This window comes from Heterocephalus glaber, unplaced genomic scaffold (assembly GCF_053883595.1).
Source record: "Heterocephalus glaber isolate CG9 unplaced genomic scaffold, H.glaber_assembly_v1.0 deba00001504, whole genome shotgun sequence".
Classification (NCBI taxonomy): domain Eukaryota; kingdom Metazoa; phylum Chordata; class Mammalia; order Rodentia; family Bathyergidae; genus Heterocephalus; species Heterocephalus glaber.
The window spans coordinates 54,452,701-54,462,558 of record NW_028258324.1 but is presented as its reverse complement, the minus strand read 5'-3'; the positions used below and the strand labels follow the sequence as shown (position 1 = coordinate 54,462,558).

At 32.6% G+C, this 9,858-nt stretch overlaps 1 pseudogene; it reads right to left on the bottom strand.

Annotated features, from left to right (window-relative positions):
* Window positions 1–9,000: 9,000 nt before the first annotated feature.
* LOC147825351 (U2 spliceosomal RNA) lies at window positions 9,001–9,140 on the bottom strand (annotated as a pseudogene).
* Between the last annotated feature and the right edge of the window lie 718 nt (window positions 9,141–9,858).

Here is a 9,858-nt window from a genome sequence, read left to right as displayed (position 1 = left end):
AAATAATTAAATTGTGTTATGTTCATGTACAAATTCCTTATGATGAATGTGATCCTTATGTACGCCAAACATGTACAAAAAACCCTAATGAATACATACACAAACAATAGTTTCACACAATTATTGAAGTCACTTTGGAAATTTCACACAAGTCTCACTGCAGTGGCCAAAAAATTATACATGACTGACAAAAGGTTATATCTGGTTCACTGTTAACAGATGAAAAGAATATGATATGCCAAAGAATGGCTGAGATGAAATCCATTTTCTATTTCAATGCCCACATACTTCGTGGAATGCACCAATGGGCACAGGGCAAGAACTGCTGCTTTACAAGTAGTAGTGACTAACATGGTGAGTAGGAATAGAGGCCTCCATATTGGGGGATCCTTGAAAATTTCATTTTCAGTCAGTAATTTGTGTGTACTTTACATAAGTGAAAAGAACACTAGTGATGAGATTGTACGACTCGGATATTTGCACATGACTCAATTATAGCTGATATTTTCAACATTATGAAATCTGCTTATTCCAATTCACGTACATTCACAGGGAAAATGACTCTTTAACATGGCTGCTGCAGCAGGGCAGATTACTCAAATTTCTGCTCTAATCTCTCACTTAGAAACATTGTCTAAGGGGAAGAAAAGCTTCTGTAGCCAAAAAGTGGAATTTTAATTGGCACAGTGAATTGGTTGTTTCCATTAGAACAATTACAATGAGTTTCAGCTTATTCAACATTTCCTTTTAAAGACTGATATGTCTCTTAGTGAGATCAACGCATCTTTAGATATATGGTGTTCAAAAGTGAGAGTATTATAAAAAGAGAAGCATATTTACACATTTGACTTAACTTAAAAATGAGGGCAGTTTAATAACAGAAAGAATCAGTACTGGTTTTATCAATAAAGTTATATAGAAGACATTATCCGTGAATTATGTGAACTGAATTTGAAGCGTCAAGGTTTATTCTATTCATTTGATATAATTATGTAACTCATAAGCCATAAATTTTACCATTTAAAATGGTATAGTCCAGTGATTTTTAATATATTTGCAGAGTTGTGGAACCAACAATTCAATGTAATTTTAGAATATTTGCAGTACCCCAAAACTAATCCTATGTCCCTTAGCAGTTTATATACTGTCGGCTCAGATTTGTCTAATCTGGTCATGTGATAAGTGGAATAATGTCATATATGACATTTTATGACTGATTCCTTTTACTTGATATGTTTTCAAGATTCATACATATGTATATCTTTATTAGTACCTCTTGTTGGATAATATTTTATAATGTAAATACTTATTTTATTTGTACTATTGTGTGGTATAACAATACCACACTTATTGATCCATTACAGTTGATAGAGCTTCAGTGTTCTATGAATATATATTGGTAAATGTGATAAAAACAGATATTTTATTTAAAATTGTTTACTAGTAATGGTATTAGCATTATAAAACTTTTATTCCCATCAATTATTTCTGTATGTTTTGCTAAGTAAGTTGACTCCAAGTGAAAGATTAACAATACAGCTAACTTTCAATTTATGAGGCTGTGTTAGATATATTTGTTGAACTTCCCAAAAACTAGTAAAGTGAATAATGCTACTGGTTGGGTAACAAACCATTTTACAAATCAGGAAGTTTTCAGATTTTATTTGTATCAAAATTTAAGGAAGGCATAATTTAATTATCAATTGATAGATTATTAAGTATATTTTTGATGATAGATCATTTCACTTTTTTGGCATATAATTCAGAGTAAGTTTAAACAATTGAGTAACACTTCATAATAAAACTCTTCTATATTCCTATTTGTCTAATTATTTACATGGACAAGATTTTTAGTACCCATATTTATTAAAAAAAAAAGCAACATAAGATTCAAATTGATTCTAAAAATGATCTTATTCAAGTGCTCATCAATAATAATTGCAATATTGATCTACAATATGAAATATATACACTTCATAAAATACACAATTATAAAACAATGTTTTATATTTTTATTGTTAACCAAGTGTAATATTTTTGGAACTTTTTAAATCACTGCATACTAATAAATATAAAAATAAATTAATCTAGAAATATAAACTAATGTTTAAGGCTTATGTTGAGAGACAAAGTAAAACATTTCTATAATAAAATTTATAATTATTTTCCTTTATGGAAAATGTTATGAAAAGAGGGATTGGAAAAACTCTGGAGAATGAAATGTTAGAATAAACTTACATAGGGAAAATAGAAATATTACCTTGAGGAAAAGGAAGACTGATATAAATTTTCTGCATTGGAAAGTAAAGGTTCTATTTTTAAATAGGTAATGTTCTAAAAAATTAAGATTTTAAAACATTGGAATTATGTTTCCCGCTACCAGTTTTTAAAATATATTAAATTAATAAAAAACATATTATCATACAGTTTTCCATTATTGTTTTGGGGGTTATTTGAGCAAAATCTTTAAGAACAATGGTGTAGACCACATAACATGTGTTTAATATGTTAAGTTTGCATTTCCCCCAACAATATTCTCCAAAATTAAAGAATAGCCATCCAGCTTTTTTCAAATAATGTGATAACAAAATACTAGCAGTGACTTTATTTATTTATTCAGAATTCTGTAAATCAACTTAATCACTCTGATAATTCACTTTTCTGATTATAATAGAAATATATAGTTGTTAAGAAAACTTGAAAATATTTTTTAAAATTGAACAGGTAATGTCCAATATCATAGTCAACATATAGGAATTTTTAATTGTGTATTTACAATTATACTTTTTATAGACTGTGACCTACTTTATATATGTCCTCTTTTTCTGGTTTTACCCTTATCATATCATGAACTCTTTTATGTACTGTTACATAGTCTACAAAACACCTTTAAATTTTTTGTTCAATTTTTCAAGTTATTTATAACAAAGTTATCACTATGGGACTTCTCTGAAACAGATTCCTTTAAATTTAATTACAATATAAAATCAATTATCAAAAAGGCCAATAGAAGAATGTTTAAATGTAAAAATGACATAATACTGCATTAGCAATGCACTTTTGTCACCTCAAAGTTTTACAAAAGTCATGTTTAAACATTACTTATTTTTGGAGTTCAGAATGAAATTATCCTTTGACTTTACAGCAAATAATGATTTTGAAATTATCTATTAACCTCCTTTAAATTTTTAGTAAAATCGTGCTGTGCTGATAATTCTTTTCTTCTGTTTCCTTGAGCACAAAGATCAAATTGGCCTAAAACAAGATGCTTGACTATGACTTTTGTTGATGAAATTCTAATTTTTCTGGATAGTTTATCCACAATAGTATTTGAATATACAGTTGCAAGAATAAAGCCTAGTCTAGGTAAGTTTTTGGTTTTGTTTTGTTTTGTTTATTGTTGTTGTGGTGGCTATGTTTTCTCTGTCTAAATATTTGTAGAATTTTATCTTAAACTTTCTTGGGTACAAATTTAACAGAAAATGTCTATGTGTGGATGACTTCTCATCAAAATCTCTTGAAAGAGTTAATATGTATCATTTCATTTACACAGCCAGCTCCTCCTTCCTTCCTCTTCTCCATTTCTCTTCCTTCTTTCCCTCCTTCCCTCCTTCCTTCCTTCTAATAATTATTAATTTCAACTTCAGGAAGTTTTAAAAAAATTATGTTTATTGTTGGTTATTGCTTTATCTTTTCAAGCCTAAAACTGAGGAATGCCTAGAATGATTTCAAATGTTCTTCATTCTTTCAATTCTACTTTATTTTTATCCATTTTCTTATTTTCATTATTTTGAGATATCATGAAAATTAGTTATGATTACTTTGTAATTTTTAATACACATTTTATTCTGCTGAAATTTTGGTGTCCAATATCCCTTAGATCACTCCTTTTCTTTATTGTACTTTTTGTTAAGTTTTTCTCCATATATTTTTTTGGGATCTGTCTTTACTGATTTTTCTCAATCTAACCCTCTGTAACTGTCTGTTTGGGTTTTTTTACCATACATTTGTTCATATTATTGTGGATTTACAGATTTTCTTCTGTTGTATACTTGATGAGAGAACTATTTTTTCTTCTCACAGTATTGACATTTTGTCATAAATCTAATTTGTGTTTTATCTTTATTGCTCCTCTTTGAAAAAGAGAAGGTACATGTAAAAATGATATTTGCCCAGAGACAGGAGTTGTGGACCTTCCTCAGTGCCATTGATCACTTGACCCTAGAAAGTCTGCTCAGAAGCGCAGTACAGGGGAGGTGACAGATAATCAGGCCCAGACAAATGCACCGTGCCTACTTTGCTCTCCCCTGGCCACCCCATCTCTACTGCTGGCTTCCTGCATGTTCTGAAATCAGAAAATATATTCAAACTTAAACAAAACACAAAATAGCCACCATGATGTGTATCTCAGATTTAGCCTTTATCACCCTTATACTGTATATTTTTATGGCATTTGATAGGATTAATCATCCTATCACCAACCTCCTGCCACACACACACACACACACACACACACACACTCTTAATAATACCCACCATGTTTTCTTAACAACATGAGAGCCAAAGAGCAAGAAGGTTAACAAGTTTTATTGTTGATTTAAAATCCTGTTGAAATAATATTATTTTTTAAAATAAGCAATATTATATAGAATAAATGCATCATAATCCCCAACTTTAAAGTCGTATTTTCAAACAATTAGACATTTAGGCTATTTGTAAAGTTTTTTCTAGTTAATTTCTAATTTTGGTCCTATAATAAATCTCTTTATACATCAGGTGACCTGTTTGAATTATTTTCTTTAGGAGGGCTCAGTAGAGTGAAAGAAAGGCACACTTTGGGAATCTGCTTCTTTTTCTACATTGTTTTGAAAAAGACTCTCCTGGGTTTTAGAAGCATTAACAAAGAATGAGCCATCTTGCTTTGCTGCAAAGTTATTATACTTAAAAATGCAATTTAAAACGTTGTTTCTTCTCTTTCCCTGTGAGAGCCTGTGTACCTATCATTTTGCTTTCTAGCCTCTTTTAGGAAAAATATCGCTAAGACAAACGCAAATGTTATTTATCAATTCTGGTGAAATCTGTTCTTGCTATTGGTTTCCTATAGTTTAGACAAATTTCACAGAAATTTCAATAAGACAGCGAAAATTGTTGTCTTAGTGAGAATAGCATAGTGCTGAACAGTTTTAAAACAGAGAACAACGTTTAGAGAAATAGTATTGTTACTTTGGATCTAAGTAAATTGAAAGCAAACACACAAGTCTTATAGTCGAAAGGTGCAATAGAAGGTCCACTTCCTAGTCCCTCATCACCCTCATCAATACCATTCTTTCTCTGGGGATCCCCTCTTCCCAAGATCAGTTTACTCCCTCTATGTGGTTATCAGTAAATAGAGATTAAGGTGTTTATTGGTAGTTAATTGATCCAAAAATATTAACATTGCAACAAAAGATATTCAAGGTATTTTTGAACACGAAATATGTTTACTCCTTAGCGCCATCTTCCAATTCACATCACCCGTTTCCTGAATTAAGTTATAACTATTGAGCTATTTCAATAAACTCAGAAATCTGAAGCCATCTATTCTTTTTTTTTTTTTTGGTACCGGGGATTGAACTCGGGTCCTTTCACTTGCGAGGCAGGCGGCAGAACCACTGAGCTAAATCCCCAGCCCAGCCATCTATTCTTTTAGATCATATTATTAAAGAAATCATTTTTTCTGTTCTCACTTTGAGCAGCCTTAAGAGTTAAATTGACTCTTTCTTGAAGGAAACAAATCCAAGAGTGAAAGCAAAAATAAAAATTATTGTATTTTGTAGACAAAACTCTGAATCCTAGAGAATGTATGAATTCCTGCATTAGTGTAGTTTATATTATAAACAGGCAAATTAAAAATCTAACTCTGCTTTGTATTCAGTGTGACATTTTCCAGGTAATGGTCAGAGCTTCCTCTTTTCTAACTCCAGGCTTAAACATAATAAAGTAAATAAAGTTTTGTGTGCTCTTCTCTCAAATAAAATTCAGGTGACAATAATGTGCTCTGCGACTTTGGAGAAAGTACCTAACTTGAGATGCTGACTTGCTTATTGCTTTTATTCGATCCTTTTCCCTGATCCTGGCTTGGTGTAAAATCTGGGCCTGGGGGTCTGTCTTGTCAGCACTTGCTATTTGAGTTATTTCAAACATAAGAGGTAATTTCATTCCCAGTACAGTTTGTAATTAGTCCACGTTGGCTGGAACAGAAACTAGAAAATTTCTTACTAGAAAAAGTAGACCTTACATCTGACTCAGTTCTAGTACTTTCAAAAATTCAAATAGCTGATGGAGCAGAGATCTTTCTAGTACATTGCTTTTCTCCAAAATTTGTCCTCTAATTCTGAATATAACTCAATTAGTTTCCTTTGAATACTAAAGAATGTCAATCTGAGATTTTTTTCTTTAAATAGAAAAGAAAAAAAGGATACTTTAAATTATATAAAGAAAAACTACACTGATAGAGCACAAGAATATCTTATGATAAATGGTGAATTTTTAGAGTCTAATTGGTAAATTTTGTAAAAAAGGAAATAGATCTTTCATAAATGGGGAGGGGAAGAAGGGTTGGAAGGAGGAGAGGGGACAGGGACCAAAAAAAGAAAGAAGATGTGTTATGTACATGCACACATCCCCCATGATGAACGTAATCATTACGTATAGCAAGCATGTACTAAATATATAGAATATATAAAAATAAGGGCATATTTATATTTTAAGTTTTTACTCTCAGTTCAAATATTCAGAGGTAGAACTTGATGTGAAATATATACGTAAAGGAGGATGCCCTTTGTCATCATTTCCCTCCTCTTCCCAGGGCCCTCTAGCTCTTCCTGCTTTCTACTTAAAATCCCTCACAAGCTCTCTGTTTTTATATGAAGATGTCCAAACCACTTAGCATCATGCACGTAGTCCTTTATAATCAAACGTTTCCCAGCTACACAGCTTCCGGTTCACCACTTTCCAACAGAACAAAACTGATTGTGTCCAGAACATCTGTCTGTCCATCTCTGCTCTTCTTTATTCAAGATGTTGAGGGTCAAGTTACAGGGACTCACAAGTTTTGCAGGAACCATCAGTAATATCTCATACTTTAATTGGCTTTGAAAAATGTGGGGAGACCAAGTCTGCTCAACAAGGCAATGTGAACCCTCAGTGTCCAGAGCATTTATAAGCCATTCTCTACCTTTTTTCACAGTTCACCATGACCTTGTGATGAAAAAACAACAGATATAGAATTAATTGATTAAGACAAGGGTGGGGCAAATGTCACTAATTGGGTCCTCAAATTTTACTCTCTTTTTCTTGCTGATTATATGTGTCCCATTCTGTTTAGAATAGTGACGGATTCAGTCCTTTAATCTTTCTCTTATTTTTTGCTTGGAATGAGGCCAAAGGTACACCAGCCATTTTGCAACCATGAAGTGAGCAGCCTGAGGCAAAGGCCTGACCTCTAAAGATGGGTGGGAGGAAAGATGGGAAATATCCGCTGCTCAGATGGTGACCCTGCTACCTGCCCGTATTGGAATTTTTGTCTGTAGAAATAAATATTTTTGTGATTTTTAGTTGTTGCAACTGAATACATTGACTACTGATTATATATATATACACACATATATATACATATATACATATATATACACATATATATGTATATATGTGTATGTATATGTATATATATACAAACAAGAATTTAAACGTTAAAATTGCATGAGACTATCAACAACTTTCCCACCAGATAAATTCATTCCTATCTATTATAATGTGAAAGGATAAAAGTGGGGTTTTAAAAATGTCTACCTTTATTCCCAGATAGGATAAAAGGAAGAGGCTAGTAAACTGTGCTCCATGTCCCCTATTCCTGGTTAACTCTGCCTTAAGCCTTTATGCCCATCTCTCAAATACCAGCATGCAATATCAGAAGAGCCACAGATGGGTAAGCTTCTGTATATGTTGTTCCAGGGTATTAAAAAAATTCTAACTAATCAAAATAAGACTTAGAGCTGAGTAAATAACCAATAGTAGTAGCCTAGATTTCTTTACAGACCATAACCCATTAGTCTGTTACTCTACCTTACCTTCTCCAAATTCCTCATTAACTAGCTCCCTCTCCCTCCCAATTCACTCCCCTCTCAGTATTGAATCAATGTCCATGCTCTAGTCCTTCCCCTAATTCTAGCTGGGTCTTCCTACTTTCTTTTACTTCCACCCCTTCTAGGAAATAGCCTCCTGCATGTGCCATTAGCTCCTTACCTCACACCTCCTCCACACTTAGTAAGCGCCCGTTCCCTCCTCTTTTGATGCTTAGGCTCTTTGATCACTTCACTTCTTTTGACCTTCTTCTTTTCAAACAATGGGGGTCAGACAGATTTAAGGATAAAAACAATTTTCATTCATGGTGCCAACCCAACTGACATTTAGTGACCAAAATAAATAACTTGGATTTAGAATAGACTGATTTATCTTCCTTTCCAAACTCATGAAATCCTGTATTAGATCAGTAGTCCAGCCTATGGAAGAAAAATGTTTCCTTACACTGGATGGTTCTGCCTTCCTTTAAGATAAGGAGCTATTTCAGGAACCAGTGACAAAAGTGAATTTTGCCAATTTCAAAGATAAATAAGCTCAAGGAGTCAAGATAATTTTATAAGATTTTATAGAACACTGTAACTCTGACTCAGACCCTTCAATAGCAATGGCTCCAATGACTGCATTAACCCATCTGGAGCAAAATGCAATTGGACAGCACTTAAAATATTTTGAAGTACTACTAGCCATGCAAAGCTAAAAAACAGTGGCCTATTTTTATTGCTTTATAAGTCTAGCCACTGATATGGGCACTTACTGTGATTCCTGTGCCACCTACCAATTTTGTGTTGGAGTTACTGCTTCCCAAAGATGCACTGCCAATGATTATAGAAATCTCTAGGAGGGGTATGGGTCAAAAAATGATTAAGATATGTTATGTACATGTAGTAACTCCCTGTGATAAATGTAATCATTACGTACTGGAAACATGTACTAATAAAATAGATAAATGAATTTTTAAAAATTAAAATCAGATATCAACATCTTTACACTTGATCTTAGCCAAAAGGCCGAGAAGCGATATATCAACATCTTTAAACAGATAAAAAAGCAGGGAACCTGGGTGCATACTCTACCCATGTGAATTCTGGGGAAGAGGCAGTTCTTCTGGGGAAAATATGATGATATGATTGCTTTCCAGCCAAAGACGATAGGCTTGAAGATGGTCAGTACCTCCACACCAGGTACATTAGAGTCTCCCTAGGAGCATGGAATTATAACTTCGAGATTTGGATTGTGTGCTACATATTCTTTAATAGAAAAAGTGAAAATTTCAAAACTCTTGCAAGTCAAGGTCTGCAATATGAGTTGAAGAGTAAAAAAATCAGTTTTCAGAGATAGAGATCAAACTGTCAGGCACTCAGAAGAATCATACAAATGAAATGGAGAGAAGTGATATTTTAATCTCTGTATAGTGTAGCAGCCTTTGGTTATAGTTCTTCCCTGGAGCCCTGCTGATTTCCAGCCAGTATTTGTAGTGACCTTATACATATATAATAAATTTACTACTCTTTCTAAATTTAGTTTACTGGGTTCTTTCTAAAAATAATAAATTTCTGTTTTATGAAGCCAATATTCTTTCAGCAAAGTTCATGGAAAGAATGTTGGTTTTTTTTTTTTAAAGATAACTGTTTTCCTTCATTTTAAATAATCTGTGTTTAAGAATCCACTGTATTATGTTTTTAGAAATTTGAAGTTGAATCATATCCAGGTCCTGCAATCAAGAAATATGTGGGCAGA